The sequence below is a fragment of the Nelumbo lutea genome, chromosome 1 (assembly GCF_056320005.1).
Source record: "Nelumbo lutea isolate HS-2025 chromosome 1, American lotus-T2T, whole genome shotgun sequence".
NCBI lineage: Eukaryota > Viridiplantae > Streptophyta > Magnoliopsida > Proteales > Nelumbonaceae > Nelumbo > Nelumbo lutea.
The window spans coordinates 118,445,464-118,453,888 of NC_142684.1; the positions used below are offsets into that span (position 1 = coordinate 118,445,464).

Here is an 8,425-nt window from a genome sequence, read left to right on the forward strand (position 1 = left end):
TTTCAGTCCGACTGTACAATCTGGTCTGAATTTGAAAACATTGATAAAAATAATTAACGTAATTAAATACAAAAATATTAATAAAATATGAAAAATTGGTCAAAATATTTTGAAATTTCGTTCCAGATCTTAGGATCCAAAATGAGTGAACTCTAAACTTCAATTCCAAGCCTTGTAGTCAACTTATTAGTCTGATTTGATTGGGTTTAGATTTTAGGGCATCATTCAGATCTTAAGATCAGGTGTAGCCCTACTAAAAAAAGTTGTAAACTCTGAAAATAAAGAAATCAATTTGACCCTAACTGGCGAGAATTTCAGGCCATTGCTTTAGACTCGCGGCTTGTGCCAGATGAACTCCCTTCTTTTTCATTTTTATAATTAGTTTAATATATATATATATAAAGGAAATTTAACAAGAGTGCCACCTACTAATAGTCATTATGGGCAAATTCAGGATAGCCACGTGGAAAATCAGAGTAGTTGGTGGTAAAAATCAGGCCCCAGATATCCATCCCCCAATTTTCAGGAGAATTGTTCATTCCTGAAAGAAATGCCTTAACAACTTATGCAAGTCATCTAGTGTTTGAAAGAATTGCAGAGAGAGAAAGAGAGATGCACTTGTTAAGCTAACCATTGACAGGGTTAATTAATGGGATGATTTCTTAGGTGAGACTAATTTAGTAGTAGGCCCCAGTATCCTAACAGTGTGCATCTCATAGCCCTATGCCAAGCTTTGCTGCTTTCGGATCGAATGCAACAGTTAAACAACTGCAACCACCATCTCTTAGAAGAGAAGATGGAGAAGAAAAACACAAATATACCTAAAAAATAATGAATACGTTTAGGTGGGTACACCAGAAGCATCTGCAATTAACCCTGCAGTATTCATTTTTAGTCTGTGGTCCAAAATATACAGGGCCGAGGGTTGAGTTGAGTTTCTATCTACTTTAAAAAATAAAATTGAACCGTTTGCTTATCAAAAATAAATAAATAAAAATAATAGATTGTAGTTTCTTTTGTTAGGAAACCAGGGAGTTGAACCAAAATCTACGAGCCATACTGGCAATGGATTCAACGTCGTCTTCTCTACATTGAAATTTAATATTTTGTGTTACCACTGTGTTGCGTCATCTTAGTATTCTCTTTTTTCTCGAATTTATGTATTCTCTTTTACCCCACAGCTTGTTCTTTTATTAATTGCTAAATTGTTCACTACTTCACTGGTTGATGAGAAAATTATTTACAGTAGCAGATCCCACATTGCGATATGCATTATTTTGACACTACTGAGTTTTTTTTAGGGGGTCGTGAAGTCAGGACTACAGCCGCACGTCAAGACTAATCAACATTCCTATTGTTTTAATTTTACTGGAAGATGTTTTGATGCATGGTTGTAGTTTATGAATATATATATATGGCGCCTACACGATAGGGATTCATAGTTCATTCCCCAACTGTATACTGCTGAAAGAAGTTATCAACTGAACCAGTTTTTGATCGCAACTGATGAGTTGGTCTCAAAACTTTGCCGAGTTTCCAAAGTAACAAACAAGTCAAGGAGCTCAGTCAAAATCATAGGCCAACTCGGTCTTGCACTCAGTAAAAATATCATTTCTTTTGTTACATATGAACAATAATTTTTAATGAATAATAATAAAAGCACCAACTCGGACTTAACATTAATATATTTGACATTGAAACTAAATAAATTCTTTCAAGACTTATCCACTTTTTTTTATTATTATCAATATTGCTAGTAGTTTGTTCATTCACCAGTTGAGGACAATTTTTACCAAGGACCATGCACCGTAGATCCCGATTCCCACGTTGCCATTGGCATTGCTTCATTTGCTTGGGCGGCACTGAGTTGGTCCAAAGACCAAAATCGTTAGTCAACTCGGCTCGGCACCTCGGTGCCTAAAAACATCAACTATATATATATATATTTTTTATTACATGAACATTATCAATTTTTAGTAAGTTAATAATAATATGAAGAGCAAAACAAGGAGTGCCTGAAGACGTCGTCCATGCTTGCAGAATATGTAGCAGAGTTTTTGTTTGCAGAAAATTCCTTCACTTGAGTCTTGTTTAGTGACATTCACACCAAGAGAGGCAAACAGTGCTGCACACCTCGTGGCACGTCATGCTTTATCTAGGGCCAGGTGTCATGGGGGTAGTTCTACAGCGGAAGAAATCCATGCGGCATCCAGGCCAAGGCAGGTCAAGACAAGCCTTTGTGTGCTTAGAGGCTAGGAGTTGCTTGATGAGATGGTTCCACCAAGGTCAGTAGCACTGGATCATGACCTCAAGTCACATGGCTGGGGCACTCAGCTGGCTCTGGCCGGTCCATGGGATGCGCCACTTACGTGCTAAAGGGGGACGGCCATAATGTGAGGCGACTGTGCGCCGAAGAGGTGGATGAGTGTGATGGGTCTCCTCTATGCCAATGATGATGAGCACCTGTGTGCCATGTTAGGAGGCAACCGCTTGGGTCGGAACACACCCGTGCGCTAGGGGCAACAGGATAGCTCATTCAGCTTAGGCAAGGGGCTGGCGAGGTGAAGGGTCATGCTTGAGCCAGGCCCGCATGCTAAGCCTCCCTTGAGTGTCGGCAGTGCAGTGCTGGTCCATGCGCTGTCTGAAGGGATGAGAGATCCATCATATGGATGGCCAAACCCTACAAGTAGGTTGGGCGAAATTTCAAAAATTTATCTCTCCCATGTGGGAATCACATTCCCTGTTTTAGAAAATCTGCATTTTCAATGATCAATCTTGAATCTAAACCGAACCAGATCTGAAACCAAAAGGTAGAAGAGGGATATACCCGATACAGAGTAGTAGTAATTTCCAACGAAGGTATTCATGCCCAAGGAAAACTCCAAAGACTGCACTCACTGAAGATGACAGAGTGTAGGGTTGAGCAGAATCAGCAGGTTCTTCACAAGAACCGAATCCTTTAGCAAAAATTCGATGGAGGGTGTGTGAGCACAACTCCAGATCAATTTTTCTCAAAAAACTGATATCAAGAACTCTTCTTGATCGCTCCTACAGTGGAGATCGAACTGGCAATGGCGACAGTAGGAGGAGGGCACAAGAGCAAAAGATGGCACAGTCTTACTGTAGTTATCTTCTCTCTTTCTGCGATCTGAGATCTGTTGTGATGAGATGAATGGATGTTCACCCTCTTCCTAATTTTATAGCCTTAAAGAGAGCTCCTAATCTCATTAGGAGTTTCCTAATCCAAATCTGTATTTGGATCAGGACTTCTCTTTAAGAGATAAGGATAAGCCCTTATCTTATCTATAGACTAGATTAGCCCCTCCTAGTCTTATTAGGAGTTTCCAAATCTAAATCTGTATTTGGATCTGGACTCTCTGAGTGGATAGGGATAACTCCCTATCCTATCTGCTGATCCAAATCTCAAATCCGCCCCCTTCTTTAACTAATCAAATTAAACCAGTTCGAATTGGGCTTTAGGCTCATTAAGTCTATGTACTCACTAACCTTCCAAATTGCTGCCCAGTTGGGTTTCCTTGTATGGTGTGGGACCCAAACATTGATCTACACATCAACCACATGGGTTCATCCTATCCTCTGTACAAGGCCTGGACGAATTCACTATTATGGGCAGTGAATCCCTGAGCCCATCACCATGGGCTCTTAATGGGCCCAACACTTACACTAAGTGATCCCTGGGCCAAGCCACCTTATAAAAACCTAGGGACTGTGGGCAGATGCAAGATTAGCCCATCAAGTATTACCCTCAATGGTCTTACACTTAACCTCTCAGCCTATAATGATCAAACATTGTCCGACAAGAGAGGACATTTCCCTCGGCTGCAAGGAACAGTGTTGCACTCTCTACTCATATGGATCCCGGGAATTAAAATCTTTTGCAAACATTTTGAAACTGTAATATATATATGTATATCTTTATAAAAATATATTTTGCAAAAACAAATTTCAACGATTGAAATCGGCTGCCGATAGCTTTAGTTTCCATTAGAGAGAGTGCATCTCTGATCATTACCTTTGTCTGACAAAGGGGCTGATCCTGTCACTATGATCACCCACTCAGATGAGTTCTCGAACTGTCCCAACATACCTAGGTTTTGACCCCCTCTAAGGATCTCACTGATTGGCATATCAAAGACAATCCAATCCAACATCTAGTGCAGTATCATAATCGAGTCTAGGGGTCAGGTGTAACGTTCCAGTTTTGCCCACTAATCACCAAGGTCTAGGGCAATACTGAAATTCTAGTTCGGTTCAGGGTTTCAAGTAAACCTACACTGCATGTACCACGGGTCTCACCTTGGCAGCTGAGACAGGCTATCCCAACCAACTTGGTGGCACATCAGTGTCAGCCTTATCAGGATAGATCTCCCCAGATCGATCCATTGGCTATGAACATTCTAAACTAACACGAGTTTCATAAGTGTCCAATTTAAGGATATTACATAGAAACATACCATAATAACATGAATGAAATATGTACTTTATTGGAGCTAAGGGTATACACTGTCTAACACTGTCCCCATGAGCATGTGCCTATGAGGAACCCTGGTAGCCATGCTAGCCATTAACCAGGGCCACCCCGCAAGGGAAGTTAGTCTAGGAGTGCCAAGGTTAGGCACCCAAGGAGGTCAACCACCCCTTCTCAAAGTGTACATTAAGCTTTTGGTGGTCTTCCTGAAGATAACATCAATTCTTCCAAAAATCTTACAGGCAAAAATGACGGTGATGTCCCTTAACGTAAGCCTGCCAAGCGTAGACAAGACTAAGCTTGTGTCAGACCGTAACACAGGGGCGACCCAGAGGAGCCATGGCGATGGCCCCCCTCTGGCTCAGAAATCCCCACACATCTATTACACTCTCCCTCCCCACCCCAATGGTAAATGATTTGGTCTCCCAATGGCCCATTCATATTTATTCTCTCCCGGCCCCCTCCCCAATCTACTTTAGATTTTAGCCCCCTCTCATAAAAGAATCCTCGCTCCGCCCCTAACTGGCTCTACCCATTGATTCTATACAATCTTATTCGATATTTTCATGCAATACCTGATTTTTTGAAGCATTGTTAATTGTAACTTAAGCAGATAAATGAAATGGTGGGAAAAGAAGATCAAACTGCTCGTCCCCATTGTTGAAAAAAAATGAAAATATGCCCACAATCATAGGAACGTAAAACCTAGCTACATTCATCCTGAGCAGTTAAGAGTGTTTTAGTTACCAAACAGCCCAAAAACTTGATGCATGTATAAATGAATGAATGAACTTACTGAGAACTAATTTGATAGGAGTTAGGAGATATAATCTCCATATCTAATTATGATATTTTCTTGCATTCTTGTGATTGCCAAATGAAGTTATGAATTTACAGCAACAACAACTAAATGCAATGGGCTAATTTAGTCAATGCGCCAAACAGATAAAATGGATAGACTAGTAATACAAGAGATAAGGGTTGGATACATCTGACTGTTGCCAATCCGAATCACACTGAAATGACATTATTTCTTGAATGAATGGAATTGCCGCCCCCCAAGTTTACAACAATCGTGTTGACCTAGATCATCACCGAATTAATGATCTATTGTGTGTTTGCATTAATTATTCATTTGTCCGCAATTAATTCGATGGTTGGAAGTTTGGACTGAATTATAAGCTGAGGAGCTCAGAATACGCACGGAAACCCTCAAAGAAGCTTCCAAGTCTATGTGTGTGTTGTGTACCTTTTCTTTTATTCACTCGGTAAAAATCTCTGTCTCAGACTGGTTTTTTAATAATCTTTGGGTGAGCTGTTTTGAAGCTTGGTTTGCTACCTACATAAAAATGTATTTATTTTAATGATTTCACCGCTCAATTAGTGTTTTAATTGAACCGCCCCGAGACGGTCACCGCCACGTTAGATAAGATTTCTTCCATCTTAATTTTTCTCTTATTCACAACTGAGAATTTGAGATAACAGATTACTTTCTTCTATCTTTCATCCATTACTTGACTAGTCTTGTCAAATAAGTTTAGTCCTGTTATGTCTAGTTGTTGACTTGTTGTATCTACCTCCCACCAATCTTCTTTTATTTCTTCACTCTCTCTCTCTGTGACCTCTGACCTCTCGTTTTATTTTATATTTTTTGTTCTAATCGATTAAGGCGCCAATATCTTTATATATAATACCCTTCAATTCCTTCCATCCCTCGTCCTTTGCAGTTTACAGAGAGAGAGATCTATTATCTGGCTTTAGAGTTTATTAGAACCACTAGGCTCAGTCACCAATTTGCCATGGAAGGAGTGGGAGCTCAAGCCGCCAAAAATGATGGTGCCGGTGAAGGAAGCCGCATTCAGGCCCGGCAGAGTCGGAGATTGCCTGATTTCTTACAAAGCGTGAACGTTAAATATGTGAAGCTGGGGTATCATTACTTGCTGAAATATCTGATCACTTTCTCTCTTATTCCGGTGATGGCTGTGACCCTGGTCCAGGCGTCGCAGTTGAGCTCGGAGGATATCCTTGAGCTATCACATCAGCTTGAGAAGAATTTGGTGAGTGTCGCCATTTTCTCTGCACTGCTTGTATTGGGTGCTACCGTCTATTTCATGACGCGGCCACGCCCCGTGTATCTGGTGGACTTTTCCTGCTACCTCCCTCCCTCACACCTGAGGGTTAACTACAAGATTTTCATGGAACACTCCAGGCTCACTGGGGACTTCGATGAGTCTTCGCTCGAGTTCCAACGCAAGATCCTCGAGCGCTCCGGACTCGGCGAGGAGACGCACCTCCCTGACGCGATGCGCTACACTCCTCCACGGCCGACGATGGCTAACGCTAGGGAGGAAGCCGAGCAGGTCATGTTTGGCGCTCTAGAAAATCTCTTCTCCAATACCTCCGTGAAGGCTAAGGACATTGGTATACTAGTCGTGAATTGTAGCTTGTTCAATCCGACCCCTTCGCTGTCCGCCATGATTATCAACAAGTACAAGCTAAGAGGTAACATTAGGAGCTTTAATTTGGGCGGAATGGGATGCAGTGCGGGAGTGATCGCCATCGACTTGGCCAAGGACATGCTCCAGGTTCACCGCAACACTTATGCCGTCGTCGTCAGCACTGAGAACATCACCCAGAACTGGTACTTCGGGAACAAGAAATCAATGCTGATACCTAATTGCCTGTTCCGCGTGGGTGGATCGGCGGTTCTGCTGTCGAACAAGTCCTCAGACAGGCGCCGGGCCAAATACAAGCTCCTCCATGTCGTGAGGACCCACTGCGGAGTCGATGACAAGGCGTTCCGTTGTGTATACCAGGAGCAGGACGACCAAGGTAAAACCGGGGTCTCGTTGTCGAAGGATCTCATGTCCATCGCAGGAATGGCACTTAAGACCAACATCACCACATTAGGACCTCTCGTCCTCCCAATCAGCGAACAGCTTCTCTTCTTCTTCAATTTGTTGGCCAAGAAGCTAATCGATCCCAAGAGGAAGTCCTACATCCCAGACTTCAAGTTGGCGTTCAATCACTTCTGCATACACGCCGGGGGAAGGGCCGTGATCGACGAGCTGGAGAGGAATCTGCAGCTGGAGCCGACTCACGTCGAGGCTTCCAGGATGACACTGCACCGGTTCGGCAACACGTCGTCCAGCTCCATCTGGTACGAGCTGGCCTACACGGAGGCTAAAGGGAGGATGCGCAAAGGCCACCGCCTCTGGCAGATCGCATTCGGAAGTGGCTTTAAGTGTAACAGTGCAGTGTGGGAAGCGCTTCGGAATGCGAAGCCATCACCCAACAGTCCCTGGTTGCATTGCATCGACAGGTATCCCGTCAAAATTGTATCTTAGCTCTTCATTGATTCTGAAGCGGAAAAATAAATATCAGAGGCATCAACCGTACGTCTTCATCTCTTTGATTAAATCATTCATGTATCTGGGGTCAATTAAGTCTATGTTATATCATCATTTATCAGGTTTTCTTTTTCACTGCTCTTTATTGTTTATAGATTATAGTGTTGCATACATGCATCAGATCATGCATGGTGGTCACTGTTGCTTTTTTTTTTTTTTCAAAGAACTTTCTCTACTGCAATTTATTTGTCCTTGCTTCATCAGGAACTTAATTTAGAGAAGATGTGTATTTTATTAATCCTTTACGAACAGATCTAGTGTGTTACATATATATGATTTTTTTGGTTGTAATAATCAATATTAATGTTGAGTTCCATTTGAACAATTATTTAACTCGATATGATCTATGGAAATTGGCATTCTATATAGAAGATATGCAGGTTCATCTCTCTCTCTCTCTCTAGCAAAATAGGTTGAATTAGAACAAATAAATTTGCAAGTAAAGGGGTCAAGTCTTGACTATGAAATCGCAAATCGGTGTTGGTATCGGCCAAATTAAGGATTCATTAGCCTTCTAGGCACCAGG

At 42.0% G+C, this 8,425-nt stretch overlaps 1 pseudogene across 1 annotated transcript; it reads left to right on the top strand.

Moving 5' to 3' along the window:
• The first annotated feature begins 6,087 nt into the window (after positions 1-6,087).
• LOC148877058 (3-ketoacyl-CoA synthase 4 pseudogene) lies at positions 6,088-8,224 on the top strand (annotated as a pseudogene). Its single transcript, XR_016110896.1, has one exon. The product of XR_016110896.1 is annotated as a 3-ketoacyl-CoA synthase 4 pseudogene (transcript).
• Positions 8,225-8,425: the final 201 nt, after the last annotated feature.